The following is a 9,350-nucleotide window of genomic DNA, read 5'->3' as shown; positions in this document are numbered from 1 at the left end:
GATGTAGTCACTGCTCTGTTCCGGGCCTGCTGTGATACCAGCTGGCTGGAAGTGGAACCTCCTGCATTTACCTGGCTGCTCAGAGCCTCCCTCCTTTGTTTTCTCTTTGTACGCTGTTCTGACTTCTCTTAAACACCTTGTGGCACTTACCCATCTATAAATCTGTCATTCTCACTCCCAATTCCACCCCATAGACAATGAGCTCCTAAAACTAGGAACTTGCCTTACAAATTCAATTTTTATCTCTACTGCCTGTCTCAATAAACACTTGCTGAATGGAAGAATGAATGATGTAACAATTTTGTGAATGAATGAATGATACAAGTTATATACCAAATTACTTTGAGAATAATTATTTGATTGGAGCAAGAAAACTGAAGGGAGTATCAAACTTTAAGAGACTGCATTCTCACACTTTACTTGCCTATTTATCTCCATGCCCTGGAGGAAAATAATTTTCATAATAAATTCACTCTGACCCCTCTATGGAGAGTGAAGTCTCCACCACCGCCCCTATGCCTCCCTCCTCTAGACCCCAGGAGAGTGAGTCAAAAGCTGATCTCACTGGCCAGATTTCAGGCCACTGACTGGCCCTCTCTTCTCTGCTTCCTGTCTCAGGAGCAGTAACTGAGGCTGTGCCCACCCAAGGTTGAAGACCAGCTGCAGAGAGATCCTCCTTGGACTTGAGCATGAGATGCATGCTCTCATCAACTTTACTCCAAATCTCTGTAGGAAGGTATTGAGCCCAAGCCCACCCAATAACAGAGTGGCTCATGGGTCTCAATGTGCCATCTATGCATAGAGCCATCCCAGGAACATCAAGGGAGAATATGTGGCTAAGGCAAAGCAAGATTTGGCTATTTCTGGATCCACTTGGTCTTGAACAGAGAAATCCTCATTCCTTTGGATGCTTGAGGAGAAAATACCCTGAGTCAGAGTATACTAGTCTTGTGTGGGGCTCAGAGAGGTGAACTGAGGAAATGAGAATGTCTTGGAAATTGTTTAGTTACAAGAACCAGAAAGTCACCTCAACTAACTTGAGAAGAGAGGCATTTATTGTAAAGATACAGGACAATTCAGAGAACTAAATTGTATCATGGGGAAAGCAGACGATAGATGGCACAGAGATGGGAGTTAGTGAAAGGTTAAGGAAGTAGAGATAGCAACTGAGGATGGTTCTTTGAGAAAGTTCAGCAATAAAGTAGAGCTATGAGCCAGTAACCCAAGGGAGTATCGGAGAAGACAAGGTTCTCGGAATGTAAATTGAGGGATAGAAGTCAGAGGAGGAGCAAAGAAGGAAAGGAAAGATGAGATAATTGATGCACAGTAGATGCTCGGTAAATGCTTGCAAATTAATTGGAACCACCTGGGCTGAGGAGAAATAAAGTTGAATATTGCTCAAGGGACACTGAGCATATTTTTATCTCTGCCCTACACAGTAGGCGACTACTGTGATTCCTCAAGCACTGCAGTAGGAGACGCAGGCATTACCCCCTGAGGAAATCGACAGCCCCCTCAGGCTACAGCCAGGGGAAAGGGGAGACTGCCACAGCTCTCAAAGCCACGGTGGTGAGATTCTGATGCCGGCTGCCATTGTTTCCCGCATATTGTGAGACCAAACGGATTGAAGAGTGCAGAAAGCAGGCAGGGATAGCCAAGATCACATTTCTAAACTGACAACATGAATCATTATTAGCTAAATACAGTCCCCATAAAAGGTGGTCTTCTTCTTAAAGGGGACTCTTGCTTCTGGGTCAGGACAATAGCAGGTCGGGAGAAAGGGCCAGTGGTTCAACCTCATTATACTGGCCATCGTACAGGAGTTGAAGAGGTAAGCTGGGTAAATGAGATGTCTGAGCGAGATTTTGGTTGCAAAGAACAGATGATCATTCAAGCTAACTTGAATAAAATGGAATTTATTTCAAGGACCCAGAGGAACCTCATAGAACAAAATCATTAAAAAAAAAAAAATCCAATGAACCTTAGAGGAAATGGGAGTTGACACGCTCCCTTTCTTTCTCTTCCTCCCTCAATCTTCTTTTCACCTCAGCATGCATGTATTTCACATCTTCCACATTGTCATCATCCTATTTCCCCCTCCCCAGACCAGTTTCGGTGCTTATGATCCCACTTTTATATGGCCCACCATGAATGCCCTGAAGTGGTGGCCTCACCCCCTGTTGATGGAACCTCACAGCAAAGCTCCCCAAAATTAATGGCTTGGTCTCTGTAGTCCCATTCCATAGTCCCTGCAAAGAGCCATTTATTGCTCAGCCAGGGCCAGGAATCTACACTCGTATAATCAGGTACTATAGAGGTGGAGGCACATAATAATTAGAGCCACCCCTTCCAGGCTGTGGATGGGCAGTTTTTCCGAGAATGAGGTGGTGTGGGAGGAAATGACTGAGAGATTTAGTTCAGAGGGTCTGGCTGAATGCCACACTCTGGGCTGAACCTGATTTACCAAGTGTTATGGGAAAAGCTGGTTCTAGTCTCTCATCTTCTTTTGCTCAAATTTAGAAAACTCTTTGCTCGAATTGGGAGCAAGGGGAAGGAAATGCCTAGAGATCCATCTATTAGATTTCAACACTTCCCTGTGGCTTCACGGCTCCTGCCATGCTCCCACTGCCACACCTCATCTGGCCCAAGATGTGAACTAGCCAACCCGCTCTGTGACTGGGCAGGAACCACGAAGGAACTCACCACTGTATGTGGAGAAGCATAGGAAAAAGCTGGTGGCCTCAGCGTGTCTCTGTCTGTATTGGACCAATCCAAACTTGTTCTCTCCCTTCCAGACATAGCTCTAATGCCACCTCCTTTTTGATGCTCTCTGCATTCCCCCAGGGAGGGATGGCTACAACCCTGTACTCCCATTGATCTCTTTTCACACCTTCATTAAGCTACATGGTCATCATCTGTCATAACTCTCCTCTTCCAGACTGTGAATCCCAGTGGAGGCATCTTCACCTTCATTCCTGAGCCCACAGCCCACAGCATGACACATGTTGAGCATTTGATTAATGCTCAGTGAGTAAATAGCCCAGCAATCACCACTCTGGATCCACCTAACAGTCTTTCTTGGATTGGTGTTCGCAGAGACCTGTTGGGGTATGATTTGGGGTGGTTCTTAGTAACTAAAGATATTCCCAGATATTCTATAGTTGAGAATAGGAAAAAATGGGAGATGTATGGCTGGAAGAAGAATAGGCTAATTATCTTCATATGTCCGAAGACCTTTCATGCCAAATTAAGATAAAACTTCCAATAAATGACCACAAGGAAAAAGTAGGATCAAAGGCAAAAACTCTAGAGAAAGAGATTCCAGTTCAACATAAGAATATTCTAAGAGGTATTGACATCCAAAGATGGATGAGGTTAGCTGCCAAGGTGGTAAGCAACTTGTCACAGGGGTGCTGAAGAACACATAATCCTGAAATGGCTCATTGGACTAGATATTTGATTAGCTTCATTTTAAGTTAACAATTAATCTATGTTTATTGTTAAAAAAAATTTTAACTGCAAATAGAACAAAACTACTCTTAATTTCACAACCCAGAGTTAATCAGTACTAACATGTCAGAGTATGGTCATCCCTTAGTATCTGTGGGGAATTGGTTTCAGGATCCCCTCTGGATACCAAAATCCACAGATGTTCATGTACCTTATATAAAATTGTGTAGTATTTGCATACAACCTACACACATCCTCCCCATATACTTTAAATCATCTCTGGATTACTTATAATACCTAATACAAAGTAAATTTTACATAAATAGTAGTTATACTGTATTGTTGAGGAAATAATGACAAGAAAAAGTCTGTGCATGTTTAGTGCAGATGCAACCATCCTCTTTGTTTCCTGAATATTTTCAATCCTCATTTGGTTAAATCTACAGATGCAGAATGCATGGATACGGAGGGCTGGCTATACATATAATCTTTTTCCTATGTATTGGCACTTAAAATCTATATTTGTTTACAAATATAAATTGCTTTACCCATAATTTATTGTATAATTGAAACTTTGAGTCTTCTGCAAATCCTACATTCCCTTAAGACATCTATGCAAGGCCATTCATGTTTACTTCAAGTCTTCTTGGAGATATTTATTCATTAGAGGCACAGTAGTTAATACCCAATTATATTTATGTATTAATTACTGATGACTCACCATGATATAGTCAGGCACAGTGAAAAGAGCACTGAATTAACAATCAAGAGATCTGGGTTCTAGTCTCAGGTCAGATACTTATTGGTCGTACAACCTCTCTAAGCCTCAGTTTACCCAACTATAAAATGAAGAGTTTGGATGAGGTGGTCCAAAGGGTTCTTTGGGGGGTTTTTACTTCATCAGTATATGAGCAAAATACTCTGATAGTCACTTTGAGGGCTATAGAGTGTTAAAAATGGAATTTGTTTTCTAGAAGCTTACAATTTCATCGAGGGCTTACGTACACAGTTGAGTAACAATTTAAGACCATCATTGATGGAAGTGCCAAAAATAGTGGTAGAAGTAATGTATACTGCAGTAACTGAGGTCTATACCACCCTTAGCACTGATGATTTCAAGTTCATTACATATTATGAGGAAACACTTCTACAGAGGATACTGTGTTGTACCGCCCACATTTCACCTTCTGGAGAGAGATACTCATTCCCCTACCTGCCAGTAATATTGACTATAGATAATTTATACCTACATACTTCTCCAGAAATTTCTCTTGGCCAAAGGGAGCTTCCTTGCCTAAAGTTATGCCACCTTCCTGACAGTAGCCCAAGCTCGATAACCAGTCAACCTGAGGCTTAGCCTCCTTGTCTGAATATTATAGAACCGTGAAAGGCCATTTCCACTCCAGAGATCCCTACAGGATTGGCTGGGATCTCTCTTCTGGCTGCATTACAGTTCAAATTTTCCCTCTGCCTGATCCTGCCTTTCTTAGATGTTGTTCCTCAGTGCACACCCCAACAAACCTCCTGCATGAAAATCTCCACCTAAAGATATGTTTCCAGGGAGCCTGACCTATGAAAACTTCCTCTTATTTATTCTAAAATTTTATAAAAACAAACTACAAACCCACAGATCCAAGCAGACCGGTCAGTCCTAAGCAGAAGATACATGAAGAAAACTACACCAAAGAACATCATAGCTATCAAATTGTTGGAAACTAGTGATAGACATAAAATTTTAAAAGAAGCCAAAGGGGGGAAGAGTGGGAGGGGTTATATACATAGAGAGGAACAAAATTAAGAATTTCAACAGATTTGCCATCAAAAACAATGCAAGTCAGAAGATGGCGGAGTCACATCTTTAAAAACTGAAAGAAAAAAACCTGTCAGTTCCATACAGAGTTAAAATATCTTTTAACAAAAGGAAGTAAAATAAAGGCATTTCAGGTATACAAAAACTGAGGTAATTCATCACCAGCAGAGCAGCACTGTAAGAAATGTTAAGAAATGTTCATATGGAAAATAATAATAAAAAAAACCCCACAAGATGTAAATTAGTATCTACACAATGGAATGGAAAGCACTGGAAATGGTAAATATGAGAATGAATATAGAAAATGTTTTTTCTTATTTTTAAATCTCTTTAAAAGATAAATGACTGTTTAAAGTAAAAGTATCAACAACACATTTTGGGGGTTTATAACATACGTAAAAGTGAAATGTGTAACAACAAAAACACAAAGACCAGGAGGGAAAAATAAAAATAGAACTATATACTATTGTACAGTCTTTGTATTATATATAATGTCATAATAGTATTAGAAAGTGGGCTGTGTTGAGTTGAAAATATATTCTATAAACCCTAGAGCAACCACTGAAAAACAAAAGCAAAAGGAAAAAAGTAGATAAGGCAATAAAGAAGATAAAATGAAATCATTTAAAAATATGCAATTAATTTTTAAAAGTCAGTAAAATAAAAATAAAGCTGGGGTGGAGGAACAAGAACAAATGGGTCAAATAGAAAACAAATACCACAGTGGCAAACTAAAGCCCAACCATACCAATAATCACATTAAATGCAAACAGTTTAAATACACCAGTTAAAAAGCAGAGTTGTCAGAGTGGATTAAAATATTTAATGTTAAGAGAAAAAAACAAACAAACTTGAAATTCTGTGTCCTACAAAGGAAAACTGAGAAAATTTGTCACTAGGATACATGCCTTGCAAGAAATGTTAAAAGAGGCTCTTCAGAGAGAAGGAAAAGTATATAGGTCAGAAACTTGGATCTGCATAAACAAAGAAAGAAAGAAAGAGCGTTAGAGAAAGAATAAATAGAGGTAAAATAAAATCTTTATTTTTCTTACTTCTATCTAGTCTAATAGATAACTGCTAGTTCAAAATAACAATAGCAACAATGCACTGGGTAATTATAGTTCATGGATATGTAAAATAAATAGCAGCAATGACATAAGGAATAAAAGGGAGCAATAGGAAATACCCCATTATAATATGTATTTACATTGTCTCTGAAGTAGTATAATGTACTTAAAAGTAGACTCAGAGTGCTGTGAATGTATATTGCAAGCTCTGGAACAATTACTAAAAAAATTTTTTTAAAGAAGTATAACTGATATGTTATGGAATCATACAAAATGCTCAATAAAAACCAGAGAAGCCTTTATAAAAAGAGTGGAAGTTTTTTTAAAAAATAAAGTGCAATCCTCAAATGTTTATAGCAGCACAATTCACAATTGCAAAGATGTGGAAACAACCCAAGTGCCCATCAATACATGAGTGGATTAATAAAATGTGGTATATGTATACTATGGAGTACTACTCAGCTATAAGAAACAATGGTGATATAGCACCTCTTGTATTTTCCTGGATAGAGCTGGAACCCATTCTACTAAGTGAAGTATCCCAAGAACGGAAAAATAAGCACCACATGTACTCACCATCAGATTGGTTTCACTGATCATCACCTAAGAGCACATTTTGGAATAACATTAATCGGGTGTCAGGCAGATGTGGGGCGGGGAGGGGATGGGTGTATACATACATAATGAGTGCGATTCACACCATCTAGGGGATGGACACGCTTGAAGCTCTGATTCAAGGGGGAAGAGGGGAGCAAGGGCAATATATGTAACCTAAACTTTTGTACCCCCATAATATGCTGAAATAAAAAAAAGAAAGTGCAATGAATAGAAAACACTTACAAATTTAGTAAATATTACTGCAACTGTGACAATAATCATTTTAAATTTGAATCGTCTAAATACACCAATTAAAAGACAGGGACAGCAAAATGGATTTTTATAAAATAGGAGCCAACTATAAGTTGTCTGTAAGAAATCCTGTACATATAAAGATGTATAGATTAAAATGAAAGAAATAGAAACAGAGAGGAAGGGGGAGGAAGAATTAATGTTTAATGGGTATAGAGTTTCAGTTTTGCAAGATGAAAAAGTTCTAGAGATCTGTTGCACAATGTAAATATACTTACCACTACTGAACTGTACACTTACAAATGGCTAATATGGTAAATTTAATGTTAAGTGTTTTTTTACCGCAAGAAAAAAGTAAAGAGATAGAGAAATATATGACATACTAACAATAATTAAAGGAAAGCAGGAGTAACTATATTAATTTCAAACAAGGTAGGCTTCAAAGCAAGGAAAATTATCAGAGATAAAGAAGTCAATTAACCAAGAGGACACAACAATAATAAATATTTATGCACTTACTAACAGAGCTCTAAAATGTACAAAGCAGAAACAAAACTTCAGAAAGAAATTGACAAATCCACAATTCTGCTCAGAGATTTCACACTGCTCTCTAAATAATTGATAAAACCAATAAACAGAAAATAAAGTTATAGAAGACATGAACAACGCTATCAACCACCTTGATCTGGCATTTTTAAAATATTCTGTCCAACAGCAGAAAATGCACCCTTTTCAAGTGCATACACTAAATATTTACCTAGCTAGACCATATTCTAGACCATAAAACAAGTATCAATAAATTTAAAAGAATTAAAATCACCCACAGAATGTTCTCTGACCACAATGGAATTAAAGCAGACATCCATAACAGAACAATATTTTAAAAAGACCCACTATTTAGAAACCAAGCAATTTCCTTTTAAATAACCCATGGGCCAAAAATTAAATTGCAAGGGAAATCAGAAAACATTTTGACTGGAAAAAAAGAAAAGAAAACACAGCATATCAAAATTTCTTCTTTTTTAATTTAAAGCTAAAGCATGGCTTACAGGATAATTTATAGCATTGAAACCTTATATTAGAAAAACAGAAAGGTTTAAAATCAATGACTAAGTTTCCCCCTTAATAGACTAGAAAATAAAAGCAAACCCAAAGCAAAAGGAAGTAATAATAAAGATAAGGTCAGAAATCAATGAAATAGAAAATGGGAAAAGTAAATGGAGAAAAACAATGAAACCAGACCTATTTCTTTAAAAATATCAATAAAAGTGATAATCTTCTAGACAAGCTGATCAGGAGAGAGAGAAAGAGAGCAAATTGCTAATACCATCACGAATAAGAAAAGGGGCATAACTATAGATCTTACCGACATTAAAAGGAGATTAGCAAGTACTATAAACACTTTATGCCAATAAAAATAACAGATAAAATGGGCAAATTCCTTTAAAGATACAAACTATCAAAATTCATTCAAGAAAAAATAGCTTGTATAGCCCTGTATTTATGAAGGAAATTTGAGTTTGTAGTTAAAAACCTTCCTATAAAGAAAACTCTGAGTCTTAAACAGCTTTACTAAAGAATTCTACCAAAAATTAAGAAAAATATATATGTATTCTATCTACATAAACTCTTTCACAAAATAAAATTTGAGGGAGTGTTCTAAGCTCATTCTATTATTCCAGCATTACCCTGATCCCCAAACCAGATGGTAATTCTAAGAAAACGAACCTACAAACTAATTTCCACCATGAATATAAATACAAAAATCCTTAACAAATTTTAAGCAAATTGAATCCAACAATATATAAAAAGGCTAATACATGATCACCAAGTGGTATTTATCTTCAAAATGCAGTATCAGTTTAACAAAAGATCAAAGCATGATGGTTGGGTTTTCACACTCATGTGTAAGATGTACCTCCTTCAAATCTTGTTACATCAGCACATTACCTGTCTGACATGGGAAAAAAATGAAAAAGAAAAATCAGTGTAGTTACCATATTAACAGTCTAAAAGAAAAATCAGGCCAGGCACCGTGGCTCATCCCTGTAATCCCAGCACTTTAGGAGGCTGAAGCAGGAGGATCGTTTGAGGCCAGGAATTTGAAACCAGCTAGGGAAATACAGTGAGATCCCGTCTTTACAAAAATAATTTTTAAAAAATTAGCCAGGCAT

General features: G+C 37.4%; 1 non-coding gene across 1 annotated transcript; it reads left to right on the top strand.

Moving 5' to 3' along the window:
• Positions 1-9,032: 9,032 nt before the first annotated feature.
• Positions 9,033-9,136, top strand: LOC138391229 (small nucleolar RNA U13). Its single transcript, XR_011234836.1, has one exon. It is a non-coding gene; the product is annotated as a small nucleolar RNA U13 (small nucleolar RNA).
• Positions 9,137-9,350: the final 214 nt, after the last annotated feature.

The sequence above is a fragment of the Eulemur rufifrons genome, chromosome 8, assembly GCF_041146395.1.
Source record: "Eulemur rufifrons isolate Redbay chromosome 8, OSU_ERuf_1, whole genome shotgun sequence".
Taxonomy (NCBI): Eukaryota; Metazoa; Chordata; class Mammalia; order Primates; family Lemuridae; genus Eulemur; species Eulemur rufifrons.
Note: the sequence above shows the minus strand (reverse complement) of the source record. Positions and strands in the feature narration are given on the sequence as shown.